We start from the raw sequence: 17,570 nt of genomic DNA on the forward strand, positions 1-17,570 counted from the left end.
TGAGGTGATTGTTGATGCTGCTGGGAAAGACATTAAACACTAAGCGTGGGATGTCGTGTGAGATGAGAAGCTCTCCAAATCCATAAAGGGAGGGTAAATGATGGATTCGTCATGATGGGGGCCCAGATGTTGCAGAGGTTGAGCTGCGGTGGGATAAACGTGCTTGTGAAGAAGAGCTTCTCCCCAAAACCAGTGTCAGGAATGGGAAGGAAACTGGAAGTGATCAGAGGTTTGTCAACCTCTTTAGATAAGAAATTAAACCCAGTAGTGGCAGTGCTTCGTTGAGGTATTTCCTTGGCTTTGGTGGTATTCATAATGAATGTATTCAAGGCTTCCAGGTCAGAAATCCAGAGCTCGAATCGGATGGTCTGGGATTTGTTACCTGGGATGGCATGGTTGGTTTGCCCTTTCTGGTTTGCTGTTCTTATTGCTGCAGTTTGAGGTGTGGATTATAGCTTTAGTCATTTTTTACTTTGCTATATACCAGAACACAGAAAGAAGCAAAGCTTTAGAACATAAGGCAAAGTTACAAAGGGAACTTGTTAATCAGGCTGTTAATAGCTCTACCACAGGCCTTGACCACTGCCATCTCCTTCCTAAATGGGAATGGAAAGCATAGAATGTCTCCCCCAGATTCTTGCCTCACACTACTATGAGTATCTTCATTAAAAGAGATTATGGAGTATTGCAGATGACTGGCGGGGTGGAACTGAATCACAGTTTGTCACTGCAACTTCCATAGGTGTCTTTTAAAGCTATTCGTTGGATGCCTTTTAATAAGAGTCTGGACTTACCCAGAAGCAAATGCCTTAAGAGCTGTAGTATCCTGCTGGATGTCCCCGACACGATACTCCAGCATATTGGTATGGGAAGGCTGTAAAACGAGGTTCAACGTTGTCTTACTATTCTTATTTGTTGCTCCAGGCTCTGTATTTCCCCAAGTGCAGCGTGGCTGACACAAAGTGACTCCCTTTCCCCCCCCTTTAGATTGATGATTTTCCCAGAGACTGATGTTAACAATGAATTCCCATTCCCGGAGCTCTGTATTATCAGGAGTGGCAGAGGAGTTAATTGCATAGCCAGGGAGCTGTGCATTAAACAAGGCCTGGCCATTTGTTTGGAGGGCTGTTTGTTGTTCCTGCTCTGATCAAACACTGCTGTGATTCCTTTCATGCTGTTTCAGCTTCTCCTTCACTTACTATAAATAGTGGCAAACACACCAGAGCAATAGTGCCGAAGGATTCGTCTCTTTTCCCACCCCAAGAGCTACTTTCTGTGAAGAAATATTGTTTCTTAATTAATCTTTTATCCACTTCATTAGGTATTGTCAGCAACGGAATAAGAAATAGGGCTGCTAAGAGGATGCACATTCGTATTTATGTTGATTTCTGGGGAGTTAGAGATCATTTAAACAAGCAGATGTGCTAGAAGCATGGAAAGTGGAGTTTCCTGATGGGCTGGGGCAGGCTGGGGTTGGAATACGTTCCATGGGCTTGGACCCATCGTGTGGGTCCATCCACGCGATACCTCAGCCTGGCACTGAGGCACCCTCTGGAAAGAGGATTTCTCTTCCTTTTCCCACCTCTTGCCTCTTCAGGCCTCTGTTACTGCATGGATAGACTCCGCAGAAACCAGTTTCAATCTTTTTAGGGGTCTGTTACCACATTGCAAATCACAGTGAGGATTAAACTGATGTGGAAGTGACATCTCAAACAGCTTGGCATCAAAAAGTCACAGACTCCCCCAGCTGCCATGAGCTATGAGAAGGTGTTTGCTTCGTGCCGAGGTGTGTTAAAAGGTTGGTCAGAACCAGTGCTGTAGGATCTTAGGAATTAATTGAAGCTGGAGGTGCTGTGTTAGGGGAAAATTGGGACTGCTTAAGGGCAGAAACTGCAATTGCTGTTCCCTTCTCAGTGGGAAAGATGAAATAACCCGGGAGGCAGGAGAGACTTCACATCTCTGGTGTGGTACCTTAGCCAGCAGTGTGGCAATGGCCCAGTGCTGAGGGTTATTTCTCCTTCTTGGGATTTATCCTGTAGGAACTCTGTAGCTCTCAACTGGGGCACTACAGGAAGCTTCATTTCAGTCAGTTCACAAGCTGATTCGCACATCTGGAAGCCAAAGTATCTGCTTTGCTGGTGGTATATTGGTTGTTCATGGACAGATGTGAAGCCAGATACAGGCTGGATTAGAGACTTGGCCAGGGAGGAGGCAGAGCAGTGAGGACCTCAAATGCTTGTCCCACTGCTGGCCACTGTCACTTGGTGATCTCTGTCTCCCTCAGAGGGATCTTCATCTTCCTCACAGGGGCTGAACAGATGCTCCTCTCTTCCCTCCTTCTGCCCATGGGCCATATCCAGCTTGATGACTTTGCTCCCGTTTGCCACATTCATCTGGATCAAAGGTCTAATGGGTGGAAAACTCCCCAGCAAGAGCCACAGGTAACAGTAGTGGCAATTCCAGTTCTTTGCTGGCCTCTAATCATCTGTCAGGCATTAACGTGGGGCTGTTGCTGCTCTCCCAGCCCCACGACCGCTCCATAGGAGACCACTGCCTTCCGTTGACAATAGCTCGTATTTGTAGAGTCACTTCTCGCCTTGTCTCTGTTTAATGAATAAACATCTCTTCTTGTTATGATTTCACCCCTTTATTGTGTTCTTTGCTGCTGCTGTCACTTTGCCAATCTGTTCTGTGGCAGAGGCAGACGTGGAATCCATTTGACTAAATAGAAATGCAAAGATAAGGTGGCCCAACGGATAAGCTTTGGGAAAACACAGGGAGAAAATGAAAGAAAATGAGCCTTTAATGCAGAGGGTCCATTCAGTGATTTTAGATTTCTTTAGTGATTGTCTAGTTCCATAATGTTTCATGCAAATAAAAGAGGACAGAGTACAAATGAAACATGGACTGCCTTTTGATGCGTTCATCAACAGCTATTACTCTGTGCGCCATATATGCCAGACTTACACCTAATGACAATAGCTGAACACACTGAATTGATTATCATCAATTAGGAGCCCTTTTTTACCTAAGTAGAGAATTCTTATTCATGATGGGGTTTTCTGATCTCAAAAGTGCTTATTTAAAATTAAAAATCAGGAAAGTTTGGCCCAGAAGAATGTGGGGTTTTAAAACATCAAACATAGAAAACCCAGGAAGATGACTTAACGCAAGCCAAATAATCGAGCAATTTAAGCATCATGCTGCCCATCAATCTTTGCTCTTATCCTTGAGGATGCATAGTTCAGGAGGAGATGCACATTTCTTCTGTTGAGAAGGAAGCAATGGTGACAGCGATGCTCCTTGGAAAGGCATTGGCAGAATCCATTGTGTGGAAAAGGTTAGGGAAGAGCCAGGCACTTGCAGGTTGCATTCCCCTGTTTGATGCTCTGACAGCCTGAGTGATCTCCACCATTAGCCTCCGAAGTCACAGCACGTGGCTGCTGTGCCGCAGGGGACACTTGCTTGGTACCACGCTCTGCTTTCAGTGCCAGTGTCTGAGCATCCCCAGAACCAAGGCTTCTCTCCCTGCCTGTGTTCCCTCTCGTCCAGTGGATGGATGAGGCTGGATCCTGGCTCTGTACCACCCAGCAGACCTGACACCACTAAGAACAGGCAGCATTCTACAGGCAAGGCTGGGAAGGTGGGGCTCTTGTGTCCTGTTCCCATGTCTGCCCTCATTACAGTCTCTCCTCCTCCTCACCTCTTTGCTTACTGAATTCCCTTTGCCTGCGTGGGACTTCAGTCCCCGTAGCCTGCATCCAGTTCAAGACACAAGCGTTGGGAATGGCAATGGAGATTCACCCACAGCCCAGCCTGTGGCACTCCTTCCAGTCAGAACTGGTGCTATGTGTCATGTGGTTGCCTTTGAGTCAGCCTGGGAAGGTTCTTTTAAAGGCTTGACACAGATTTTGGCTCTATTTAAATGCTATCATTAACCTGGATCTTCCCTGACACTGTGCCCATACCCTGAAGCGCAGCAGCAACAAGCAACCTCTTTCAGAGCCCAGCTTTGAAGTGGACACCCAAAGGATTTAATGACTTCCCTGGGTCTGGTGCTTGGCAATTCCCAGTGTAGCTCGGGCTGCCCACGTATTAGTTTCAGTTGAGGTTGCTGGCATGCAGTAAGGAAATAGGGATTAACAATAGGCCTGGCTTCCTGCTTCACCTAGCACAAGCTCCCTTTCACGTTGGCAGGCTCCATCCTCATGGCGATGGAGGTGGAAGGGGGCTTGTAACAACGCTGCTTCCACCAGCATAATAAATTCTGGATGCTCTGCTCAATAGTCTGCAAAATGGAAACTCCAAAGTAGATTTTGCTCATTGAATCCATGTACACTTCTGGAATGGAATAGGGAAGACATGATTGGATCCCACTCAGCCTCTTCCAGCTCCCTTTGCCTTGGGCTGTGATGACTTGTGGAGGGAGAGCAGGATGGCTTGGGGTGGGAGAACAGGGTGGTAGGTGAATTCGCATGTTGTCAGGGCATTTCCAAAGCAATCAATCACTGCCAGTTTCTCTTATTGAGGTGCTCCTCGCTGTCTGCCGCCTCCTCTCCCTCTGGCTTGTTGTAAGTCAAAGGACTGAAATGGCACTTTCGGATGAGCTTTGATTGCCTGTTCCATGTTTTCTCAAAGCTTCTTTCTCAGGACACTGAGTTTCTCTATGCCTTAGTTTCCCACTCCGAAATGAGTACAATAGTTCTTATTCCGTCTTCTGTCCTTTGCCTTTTGTACAATTGGAGTTGGAAGCTCCTTGGGAGTAATGAAGGTTCTCGCTGTGCCAGTATAGAGCACTTATAAATGTGCTGTAATCTGGTCCCGGGCTTCTAAACCCTGCTGCAATGGAAATAATGTAGTGAAGAAGAGTCTGGAAAGCAGTTGGGATTCAATGATGACCTCTGTAATGCATGTTCCCTGTATCACCACAGGGAGCAAATCAATCAAAGAACAAGAAGTAAGGCAATAAAGAGGCTCAACAAAGTTCCCTCACTCCCCTTAAGGAAAAGACCTCACTGAAGTCTCACCAAGAAAGCAGCAAAGGAGGCAATCTTCTTCCCTTCCTCAATAGAGGATAATGCACTTGGGTTTCATGACAAATTCAATAAGGTTCACCACTCCTGAACGCTTCGGTGCTTTGTTACCCATAGATTTGAAACCCTTTGTCCAGCCTGTGCTATTTACAGCTCTCTGACACGGGGTTTGGCAGAAGACAGATCCTGTTTGTACAAACTCTGGGTTCAAAAGCACAGTTTCTCTGTTATAATATGATCGCAATGGGTCATTTCTTCCCACGCACAGGAATTAGAAGGGGGATGCCCTATTTGTAAGAGGATGGAGATAAAAGGTGCTGGAGCCTGATGTCTGAAATGCAATTTAATGAAGCTTTCTGCTGCCTTATGGCAGACTGGAGTTTGTTTTGCCTATCTTGCCATCTGACAAATCCTTATTAGACCAGTAATTTCTGATGAGCACGGGCTTGGAAATGGTGTCAGTTAGAACTGTGTAGGACTCTGTTATTTCAGGCTATTACCTGTAAATGAGTTATTCAAGAACAAGAAGTTCCATTGATAAAAGGCCAGAAATCAATAGGTGAGATTGTTGAGACTCATTCGGAGTTCATAATGGATTTCCCCCCCACTGAGGTTTCCAAAAGCTTTTGCAGACTATTTTAGACCTAAAGTTAAGTTTCTTGGAGCCAAACTTGTGAGGTTTACTTTTGTAAACCCTTATTTTTCGCATTAAGCTTGTAAAGAAGCTTCAGACTTTGGGTCATTGGGGATAAATGATGGCAGCGATAAAAACACACTGGGCCTTCTGTAGCAGAAGTTGCAGGGAGTTTTCTGGATGCAGCACGCTAATGAATGAAGGGCTAATTCAGTTTGATATTGATGGTATTGCGGGTGTCAAAGATCAGGATGCTGTTGCGCAAGGAGATTCATTCAATCAGAGAGATTCTCATCTAAATAGAGAGGAAAAGACAATGTTATTCTCATTTTCTAGCTGGGGATGAGGAGCCAAAATGCTTTGCTAAGGGGATGTTGCGGCAGGCTCAAAAGCTGAGCCTCCTTTGCACCTCTGAGCAGGATTATTCCTGTGGTTGTCATGAGCAGGTCCCACAATTAGACTTCGGTTCCGAGGCACCACTGCTTTCGAAGCGAAGGGGCAAAGAGTTTCATTGTACTGGGCCATTTTGATCTGACAGGGAGAGGAATAGAAAACATCATTGCAGGTTGTGGAGGAAGTGGTGAAAGCTGGCAGGATGTGATTCCTGAGTGCTGAGGCAGGGACGTGGGCTCATTCCAGCGTTACAGTGATTACCTAACTGTAAGTAAATAGGCAGGATTTCATCTGAAGTCCGTCTTCTGCACACGTGTGAGGTGCGATGGGCAGAGGAGCCGTTCCAGGCTTAGCTTTGGCTGTAAGCTTGCTATGCAGTGTGAATTCAGGTTACCTGAAGACTGGAGAAGCACTGAGCATCCTTGAAGAGTCCTTGCTCAGTCTTTTTCATGTGAGCAGAACAGGCCCCTCAGGGTGCTTGGAGAAAGAGCTGCTGACTCCAGTCTTCTCCTACCAGCGTTTGACACCGATGCCCCCCAAGTTCCTCATTTCCTTTCACCTTTCCCTGCTGAGCCAGTGCTTCCTGGCTCTCCATCCACCCACCTTTCATTGAGGCTGGTCGGAAGCTTAAGAGCCATCATCTGCATCTCCAAGCCCATCAATTAGTTTCTGTTTCAAGCAAGGAATCCTATCCTTCTCTTCGGGCCTATCCATCATCTCTGGCTCTTTGTGGAGCTGCAGTCATCCATCCTGCCTCAGTACTTGGAGCTGCAGTGGTGGGCAGGGAGGTTGCTGTGCCAGACATCAGTACTTCAGCCTTTCTTCCTCTCTTTCTTCAGGGGGTTCAAAACACTTGGAATGAACTTCTGTCTCCTGCAGCTCTAGCTGATTCCTGCTTATGCTGGGCAGGGAATCCCATGTGGGATGCTGCACGATAGCACCGATACCAGCCAGGCTTTGGCAGCAGCTCTGCCTCCACAATGGGGAACAGCACATCCAAGAAGCCCTCTCCAAACAGGCAGTGTCATCCGTCAGATCTCAAATGGTGTGTGTCTAATTAATTAAGCACATAGTAGACCTAATTAAATGGGAAACAGTGCCCGAAGCGAGTGCTGTTATTTCTGTCACTCGTTGGTGTCTTGCTGCTGGTGGGGCGATGCTCAAGTGGTACTGTGGGGTTTAGGTGTGTGTAAATCCTTTGCTAGGGTTCAGGAGAAGATGAGTCGATGCTGTCAAATGTCTTGTCCTGCCATCTGGAAGTCCCAGTGTCTGGGATATATGAAGATATTGTCACTACACAGGGGTGTCCCCACACCCCAAGCCCTATGGGAACCTCTTGTTTTGAGCAGGGCTCACACTGCCTTTGGCTGTGACAAAGGGTTACCAAACACATCCTCTGCCTCACGCACAGACATGCGAGCAGAGTAAAGGAGCAAATAAGACAAGCGTAGCGAGGCGTGTTTCTCATTAAATACAGCAACTGGAAACACAGCTCCTGGAAAAGGGAGCTCATTTATCATATCTTATGGGTGACACTGTGTTTTATTACCTCCGGGGCTGTAGGTAAGCTTCTGTCTCGCTGAGTAACACAAGGAATTGGAGAGTTGTAGTTGCTGGGGTTTCAGCTCCTGGTTTAATCCCTGTCTGCTCCATCACGGCTCCTGTTAATTGTGTGCTGTGATTTGGTGCAGCGTCAGCTGAGCCTGTTGGGACAAAGCCCTCTCTGTGCCCCATGGTGCCTCCTTTCCCATGTGCAGAGACCTCCTTTGCCTCCATGGGCATAACATATGGACCACGACACTTTGGAATTGCCCCTCTCCCCACCTTGCCTGCTCTCTTGCCTCAAGCCCATCCGTACAGAAAGTGATTTGTCAGTGCTGACATGTGCAAGACTGACAATAGCTGCTGCAGCATCTATTTATTTCCTTTACAGATAGCAGCAGCTACAAATTTAGGCCCTTTTCAGTAAAGTTCCTGACAGTCTCTGTCCTATTAAATTTGTGGGGCAATCTTATATCGAAAAGTTATCAGTTCATGACTAAATGTTCCACTAACATCTCATTTCCATCAGTTGTTGGGGTTTGCAGGCATTAGTATGCCCACACGGTTGTACAGCCTGTGCAGATGTGTGGAAACAGGCTGAATAGAACAGACCACTGCTAAACCGTCTGATGTTCAGTTCCAATTTGTGCTGCTGTTCACCGCTGGGCAGTTCACATCGCTGTGCATCCTTCTGCTAGCACAGCTAAACCCAGGAGGGTTTGCCATCTCTGCTGCAGAGGCTCCAGCTCATTGAGAAGCACCTCTGCAACCCAAAAGCATGGGAGCCCTTTGGGGTTCAGCTCTGGAGGCTGTTCCATCGTGTCATTTCATTTGGCTTGATAAAGGGAGAAAGATGAAGTAGTGATGGTGATTTCTCTATCAGGGATCCTGCCTGCATCAGTGCCCTCCGGAGGGGGCACCCACATGTCACCCTAGCAGTACATGAAACACATCTCTTTTCAACGCTCATATATGAATGCATGTTTCAGTCTAGGTGATGCAGAGCGGCCAACAGCAAAGCTTGTCAGCATCAAAGGCTGACAAAAAGCTGTCTCTTTGCATGTTAATGCCTCGAGGTGTGTTAATTTGCTTGAGATGTTTTCTAACCTTGTGTGTTCCTCAATCTTCCCTGATCTGTATATCAAATGCACAGCTTGTATTTACGCTGTCACTTCACACATCTTACATCCTCGCATACAAAGCACCTGATTCCTTCCTTCCTAGGGTGCAATAGGATTGATTGCTCCCCTTTGCCCATGCCTAGGATTCACACAGGCAGGGAGCTGTTCTTCCTTTCCATTAAGCCTTGGGCTGGCCCAAGCTTTGCCCTGCTTATTGCTTCCTAAACATACCTAAACATTTCCATACCAAAGAAATGGCCATCTAAATGATGGCCAAATCAAAGTGGTACAAGGTAAGGCGATGATGAGCCCACTAGAGCTTCACTGGCTGTGTCCATTCTAAAGCCCAACCTTTTTTAGCATTCAAGATGACAATGATCTACTCTTCAGTAGAGTAGTTATAGTTAGTCAAGTTACGAGTAGTATAGTTAGTAGTTTAGTTAACAGTACCCATAGCTGGTACTCTCCATTGGGCAACCATCCTGCTGCTGTGTTAAAGGGGCTGGTACTTTGTGGCACTGGCCTTAGTGGGATGGGGGTACAAGTGACTGGAGAAACAGTGGTGATAGCTTCTTCATGGCTCAGTTCACGTGTTCATACAGCTTCCTGGTGAGGGTGAATTACAAAGGCAGGACAGATCTTCATACATCAGCTGCAACCTCCTCAGAGGTAGAAAATTGTAGGTGATGATGATGAATTTGATGAGGGAAAGCATCAGACCCTCGTGGGCTTTCTAGTTAAAACATAGCTGCTGGGAAGTGTCATGTGGAAGGGCATCACTCTTTGCCTCCGAGGTCTCAGAATGCTACAGAAACCAGGCAGAAGAATCTATCTTTGCATTCAGTGTGATTAAGCACAAATCAGTTCTGCTGATGGGAAATGCCTGCCCAAGAGGGTTTTGTGAGCCTGGTGATAGTGGCTGTGGGAGGTGAATTGTAAAGCACCAGGACATCATGTCTGAATAGTGGGTGGACTCTTTATTAAGCCATGGTTTTATTGCAGGGAAAGAACTTGTCCATGTATTTGATAGACTAGAAAACATAGTGGAATGGATAACAGAGTAATTACTGTATTGTTGCTTATCGTTATTATAGCAGGTCACAAGGAGGACATGACAGACCGGGTACCATAAAGGTCATATTTGTAGTTTTAATGGCTTGGATTTGCTCTCTAGATGAAGGTCAAAGATGGTTTTAGTGCCTGTAGAAAGATTTGGTGTAGTTTCATCTTCTCGTTTTGTAAGGAAATGTGTACTGCAGGTCGAAATCAAACCATTTTTTGTTCTTTGTTATCACATCTCTCTGCAGCAAATACCCAAGTTACTGGTATCAGGTAAAAAGCTGGATTTCTTCCTTGACTCTATTGAATGTTGAGACTCAAGCAGAGCTTAGATGATTTCCAACTCTTATGAGTATTAACGTGCACGTGGCTTTCTCTCTAAGCTGCCAGTTTGCCAATCTCAGCTGGGGAGTGAGGAAATGATTTTTACAGATTAGGGGTCTTTATAATGGAACAAAAGGTGCAGGATGGAGCCTGAAGAAGATGGGTTTGGGGCTTCTTCTTCTGCCCTTGAAGATTTAACTGAATCCTCCCGGGAATGAGGAATCGAGTGTTAGAGCAGAAGGGGACCAGGAGGAATAAAGGAACCTGAGTGGCCATTCCCAGAATCCCTTCTCCATCACCTGGATAAGGTGAGCAGGGTTTATTTCAGTCTGTGCCATTGTGCACAAGTCAAGATCATTTTCAGCCCTTCTGTTCCAGCTGTAGAAAAAAGCCCCTTTCTTTCTTCCCTAAGTCTGTTGTTGGACTTGAAATCTTTCATCTCCCCAACCCCTCTTGAGTGGCTACGGGAAGCCCAGGAAACACTTTTTTTTCTAGGAGCAGTCTTTTAAATGGAAACTAAACCATATTGCCAAAGGCAAGCTGTGTACTAGTGTTTAAGGAAATGAAGGCAGGAAAAGCACGTTTTCCCCTTGAGGAAATAGTGAAAGCACAGGATGCTTCCCTTCATTTTTATTCTAATGCTCTCTCTGTAATAAAGATATTGTCTTTTCCCTGCTACGGTTGCTTTGCTCAGCTTTGCCACGTCTGACCTGGCTTCGTGGCCTCTTCCCATTGCTGTATCTGTGTCTTCTACCCACCGTATTTCCCCTCTCCTTTAGCACTTCTAAAAGGGCCTGAAACCTCTTAGGGCCTGGCCTTTGCACAGAGCTGCATGATGGAAACTGTTTGTGCTTGGTGGTCGGTTGGCTAACGCGTACATCTGGGAGTCCATAGGCACGTGCGTTGTGCTTCATTTGACCCAGAATGTGCCAGGAGATGGACAGATTCTCTGCCACAGCCTCAGGTTTCCCTCTCTGGAAATCAGGAGCAACGATAATTCATCTGTGCCAAGTACTCCGGGAGAAGATCAATGTTTGATGGCTGAGCTTGGGACCTTAAAAGCCCATCAACCTCTCCAAACTGGGACTTGGGCATGGAGGTACCCAACAGCCAGCCCCGTCCGTGTTCTCTGGCTAGCCCAGGGGTATCGCGGTGGTGTCTGCAGTGATTTACAAGGCACCTTCTTGCACACGGAGGGAAATACGTTGTCAGCGAGTTCCCTCTTAATTTGCATTCTTCCAATCTAATCAAACCTTTGTAAACAGCAGCTCCCTGAAAATAATAATCAACAGCAAGAGACACATTGGCAGGCTAAGGGAAGGGGAATTAAGATGCTTTTCTTTCTCCTATGCTAATCTTTCTGCTAATTATGTTTTATTAATATTATGATGCAGACGCTCCCGTTCTTGTTTTCCCTCATCTTGTCCGTAGTTAAAATCAAATTGCAAATGAATGAGCTCGGTAGTTGACTTAATCACTTAAGCCTCTGACTTGCAGCATTTCCATCAGCAACCCCTACAGTCACAGCAGCCCTTTTTTTGCTGGTTTCGAAGCATTCTTGCGTGCTTGTTCTACGGGTGACATTGACAGGTTGTTGTGATGGGTTGGCTGAGTCATTATCATCAGGAGATGGTTGGGTTTTCTGGGGTTTCTAATAAGGTGCTTTTCATTCCAGAGTGGGGGGGGGGGGAAGAGGAATCAACCCCTTTTTGTTTTAAAGAGTCTAATATTGCAGCTTTTATGTCAGAATTGCCATAGAATAATGTTATATTCTTCCCTTTTGATTCTTGAGGGATGCTTTGAAAGGCCTAATCAAAAAGAAATTGGGAGCCTTGAGCTTGGTTTTCCTCTGTGGATGAGCAAGTCTTTGATCAGTTGGTAATCCAGGCTGTCCACAATACCTCATGCAGGATGTTGGGTTTATGGGGAAGCATGGCAGGACCCCAGGTCTTCAGAGGCAGGCTGGTATGCAAAATCAACATCATTCAGCATATAAGCTATTGACTTGGTTTGGGATGCGCTGATGGGTGGCAATGGCTATGCAGGGTACCGCTGTAGCTCTAACAACACAGTTTAGGTTATTTATATGTTATTATTCAGGAAAAAAAACCCTGGTAAAAGACATGTAAATGTGTGTCAGGCTGAATTTAGAAGCTTTTGCTCAAGATGTGTTTTGCCAGAAGTGCCAGATTTGATCAGCTTAGTGTATTTCAGGTGGCTCTTGCAAATCCTCCCCCTGGCTTGTCCATCTGTTGATGCTGATGTGGTTTATTCTCTGGGTTTAATGGAGAAATGAGGATCCCCTTCTCCACTACAGACAATTTCTGGTGATCCATAGCTCAGCAAAGACATGTCAGCCCTTGAGTTTGTCTCTTCCAAGAAGAAAGCAGAAGAATGCCTTGAGAAGAGAGCATATTTCTCGGTTGACAGAAGCTGTTTAAATGCATAATTATCACTGGGGGGGAGTCATTAGGATGATAGAGGTTTGCTTATAATTCAGATGACTGTATTGAATTATTAGTTGCATCAGAACCGTTTCTAGATAGAGCTTAAAGACAGATCTGTAAGGAAGATGTGGGGGCATACACTCACCCCCGCTGCAGTTGGGTGATGGTTAAAGTGTGATCCCTCCGCTCCTAAAAACAGACTTAAATCCATTATTAATCCACTTGTCCTGTATTTTTTCCCAGGAATTACTGAGCTGAGCCTATGGCTCTGTGTTTGTTAGGGGAGGATCCATTCGAGTCCTGCACGTGCTTAAACACCACTCAGTGTTTGCAAAAGCATAGTTTTAAGGGCTGAAGAGGCACAGAGGTCTCCTGCAAAGGACTCTCTCTTCGCCCTGGTGGCAAGGGGGGAGAGTATCTTCATCAGAGTGCTCCTCGGTGCATGCTCATGCTCTCCACTCCATAAATCCGGACGATGCTGAAGAGTCAAGGAGATGAGCAAGCTGCAAAGAATGGAGCCACTCTTAAGGGAAGGTTTATTCATGGCTGAGGAGCAAATACTCAGAATAATGTGAAAGAAAAGGACTGATGTTAAGGAAGTGCAGCAGCAATAAAAGCCGTGTTAAACTGAGGTGTGTAGAGCCTCATTGTGTTTCTCGATATCTCAGTGTTTCTCATCTGGCACTAATTGTCGTAGTCATCAGGTTGCACGAGTTGACCCTGGAGTGTTGTTATGCAAACAGATTGCTTTATTCATCCTTTTTGGCTGTGCATTTTCCTTTATCTGATCCAGGTGTGGGGGGTTTGCTCTTACATCCACCTTCTATCTCATTGCAGAGCTCCCTGGTTTGTGCCTGCACTGAACTGTGGTCACAAGAAGAGAACAGTCCCTAACTAAGTTAGAGAGGCAGGGACGCAGAGAGATACGTAATGGAGTTGTGCTCCAGAGAAGGTGTGTATTGCTATAAATGGCCAACATTCTTGATTGAATTGCCTCCACTGATGGAATGGAGCGTGCGTGTCTTGCCAGAAAACTTGATTTTCCTCCTGCTCTGCACAATGTATTTGCTTTCAAAGATGCAAATACTTTTCAAGAGGAGCAATTGGATATGCAGCCTGTCAAACCAACCTAGGGACATTCTCAGCCTGATCTATAGCATAACATGTTGGAACCGGGAACCTCTTCCTGTTACTCATTAATCTTGACGTGCTGAGAAGAGATGCCCTGTGTAGTGTGACAAAGCGCATCAGACACATACAGCTAAAGAGCAGTAATTAGAGCCGCTCCTGGCTCTCCACCTATTCCCTCAGCACTTCCCTACACACACCAGCTTTCCATGTACGTTTTCCCCACGGATAGAACAAGTGACCCGGCTGTTTGGATCAGATACAACTCAGGTAATTCCTTACAACAAGCTGCACGTGCAATTCCAGTCGGTTTTAATTGCGAGTAGGGAAAGATTGACTTAAAAGAGGGAGATAATCAAGGGGCCTGTGATGTGTATTTTTCAACCAAACTTGAAGTGGGTGGGTTTTAATGTTGTCGTTGCTCATCTTAATTGCAATTATTCTTAATGGTAGAATTCTTCTCTGGTTTATAGATCATAGCCATGAGTCACTCTTAGGCCAGAAATGACTGTCGGTTGTAAAACAGTTGATGGATGATCAGGGCCAGCATAAGATGATTTGGTCTCAGTCCAGTTCCCAGTAGGGATGTATCCACATTACAAAAATAGAACATTATTAAATGGCTGTTGAATTGATGGAGTCAGAACAAAGACTCAGCAGGCCATTAATAGTGAGCTGGGATAGTGGATGCCTCAGTGCGCAGGGTACAACCTCCCCACTCGGGAGGCACTTTGCAATGGGCATCTCTTCATGACTTTGACTGGGTCGCTGGCTGGTCTCCCCATCCATAAAATGCAAATTGAAGGAGAGCAGCAGAGAGGGTTTTAAAGCCAGGCTGGATATGGCTCTGGGCAACCGGATATAGTTGAAGATGTCCCTGCTCATTGCAGAGGGGTTGGACTGGATGAGCTTTGCAGGTCCCTTCCAACCCAAACCATTCTGTGATTCTATGACTTTATGATTCTGTGATCACCTAAAAGTTGTGGCGTGTACTGATCACAAAGGAAACTGTGCATATAGAATCATAGAATCATAGAATAGTCAGGGTGGGAAAGGACCTTAAGATCATCGAGTTCCAACCCCCCTGCCATGGGCAGGGACACCCCACACTAAACCATGCCACCCAAGGCCTCATCCAACCTGGCCTTGAACACCGCCAGGGATGGAGCATTCACAACCTCCCTGAGCAGCCAATTCCAATGCCTCAGCACTGTAACAGTAAAGAAATTCTTCCTTAGATCCAATCTAAACTTCCCCTGTTTCAGTTTGAACCCGTTACCCCTTGTCCTATCACTACAGTCCCTGATGAAGAGTCCATCCCCAGCATCCTTGTAGATAGCTCCTTGTTTCTCTTTACCATGACAGTGCTTTTGATGACTAAATGGGCATGGACCCATGTCTGTGGCCACGGTGTCACTGCCACATCCTGCCATAGAAACACTTAGGAACATCTTCCCTGGGTGATGCCACCTACTTTCCTCCTTTCTGGCTGTGCTTGAACGTATGGGAGCTGGGCTGGGAAACGGTGGATGTTGGCATTCTTTTTCCTCAATTCCAGCTTTCAGGATTTATCAAGTAGCGCTGAGCATTAAAAGATGAGGCAGCTGCGGTGGTGGCGAGGAGCTTTCACAGAAGCCTTAATTGCATGTTGCTCAGCATTGTCAGCTCGACACGCTGACATTTGGAGATATCGAGCACCTCTTTTTGCAGCGCAGTGGAGCCCTACCAGTGACAATCAATTATGCTGGAGTAGTCCTCCCCTATTGCAGCGGGAACATCTACTCTGTAAATTAAAGCAGAAACTCTATTACTGACAAGCCAAAGAGGGCTCCCATCTCCCTCTGAAGACACGTGTTCATCTCTGTGCACACTGCAGGTACATGGGGGCAACTGCCTGGGGTTTGCCCATCTGGATGCGGCTGAGGCTGCGCGGTTCGGGGGTGAAAGCCTGGCTGCTCGCTATTACAGCAGAACGAGTTCCCCTTCATCTTCAGCAAAGCCTCCGAGGGAAAGCAGAGATAAAAATAAGAACCTGGTGAGAATAAAGGTCACGGCGAGAGACAAGGGCTCAGGATGAAAAGCCTCGGGAGGAAACAATGGGTAACAGTTCTCTGGGTGTCGGAGAGAGGAGAGGAGGGAGGTTGGTGCCTGCAGCCTCTGCTGCTGCGCTGACCTGAAGTGAAAAGCAGCCGTGCTGGGAGGAGTATTTGCTCCTTTGTGTTGGGATCAAAAGGCAACGGCAGCAGCAGAGAGGGCTGCTGTTTACAGGGCAGTGATGGGGAAGCATCCGCTTGCTCAGAACCTGCTGGAAAAGTAGGAAGATGCAGGAGAAGGGGTAGAGAAGTGTGATGTTACTGATTGAATCTGATTACGCTGTTACTGACTTTCCATTGTATTGGGAAGTGACAGCTGGTTTGCCTTTCATTTCCTTTTTATCTGATTTCGGTACTAATGGGAAGGCTTTGAAGGATGGGACAGGGAAGAATTAACAGCTCAGATTGTATCAGGGGTCTCGTCTCTTGGGTTCCAGCCACTGGAGATGGGGTGGGAGAAGCACAGGTAGTAGGGATAAAGTAACCCCTTCATGAAGCTTCATCCCTATTCCTTCACAGCAAGGGAGGGATTCAGGGCCTAAATCACAAGGTTTTGTATCCCTTGTGATACAAAGGACTCACAACTGAGTTGTGAGTTAAGTGTGATTGTGGTACCCCAGGCCACCTTTACCCTTTCCCCTCATATCCAAGAACTGGAAACACGGGTTTAGGGGTGGCAGTATGGACTTCTGTAGGAAAATGGAGTTCTGCTTGGTGGTAGGGAGGATCTAAGGTGCCACATGGAGAGCTTGAAATGCCAATGTGTTAATCCTGAGATGGACACCTGAGTGTGAACCCGCAGTGCCCAGTGCGTGGCGGATGTGTTACTGTTCTTTGTCGACAGTGGGCTGAGCCCAAAACACCCATCGCTCCTCCACACCTCTTGAGTGTATGAAGCTCAATTTGGCACTGATCAGGGCTGATGGGAGCCCTTGGTGGGCTCAGACAGGTCCCTGCTCACGCAGAGCATGAACCTTCCCAAAGGGGCACATCCCAACTCAAGTCCTGCATCTCTGTCACCCAGGACCCGGATCCTGCCCATGGATCTCCGGGCAGTAGCTGCCAGCCTGTTTTGTTGTCTGTTTACTCTCTTCGCGTCTCTGACATCCATGAATATTTATGGGAAGCTCCAAAATAGCCAAGAGCACTTTAATCAGAGGCCTATCTGCAGCCTAATCAGGGATAATACTAATCAGGAAGCTCGGAGCACGCTTTAACACTTACTGCAGGAGGGGAAAGTTTGCTCCCAACTCCAGAACAGAGTTTTGGTGCTGAGTCTTTTGCATTTGCCCCCTTTACAGGAAGAGCAAACAGAGATTTACTGTTTACATCTGGTGCTTTAACGCTTCACAGCAGGAGCAGTGGATGCTGGATACGCCATTGGAGCTGGGGGTGTCATGATGCAAACAGCGCAATGCTGATTTAGATCCAACGTCTCCTGCGTTTCCAACCAGAGGGATCTCACTTTGCAAGCCAATCTCTCAATATCCCATCTTTTCTCCTTGGGCACGGGTTGGATACACGCTCTAGCTTGCAGGAGGAGGATTTTAACGCAGAAAAGCTGCTGCGCTCCTTCTGTGGCAGCTTTCTTTCAATCATTGGCTTGACAAGCTCGCTAACCGGGATTTTCCGACAGAGGTTGTCATCAAAAGGGAGGGGGGAGGAAGAAAAAGCTCTGATATAAATAAAGGGAGAACTTTTTGAGGTTTAGCAAACTTAAATGAGCGCTCAGAAGGGTTTTTCAGGCCTGCCAGGCGCTGTCCTGCCTCTGTTCAGCGCGATGCCCTTTCCGGAGT

This window comes from Psittacula echo, assembly GCF_963264785.1.
Source record: "Psittacula echo genome assembly, chromosome: 25".
NCBI classification, from domain to species: domain Eukaryota; kingdom Metazoa; phylum Chordata; class Aves; order Psittaciformes; family Psittacidae; genus Psittacula; species Psittacula echo.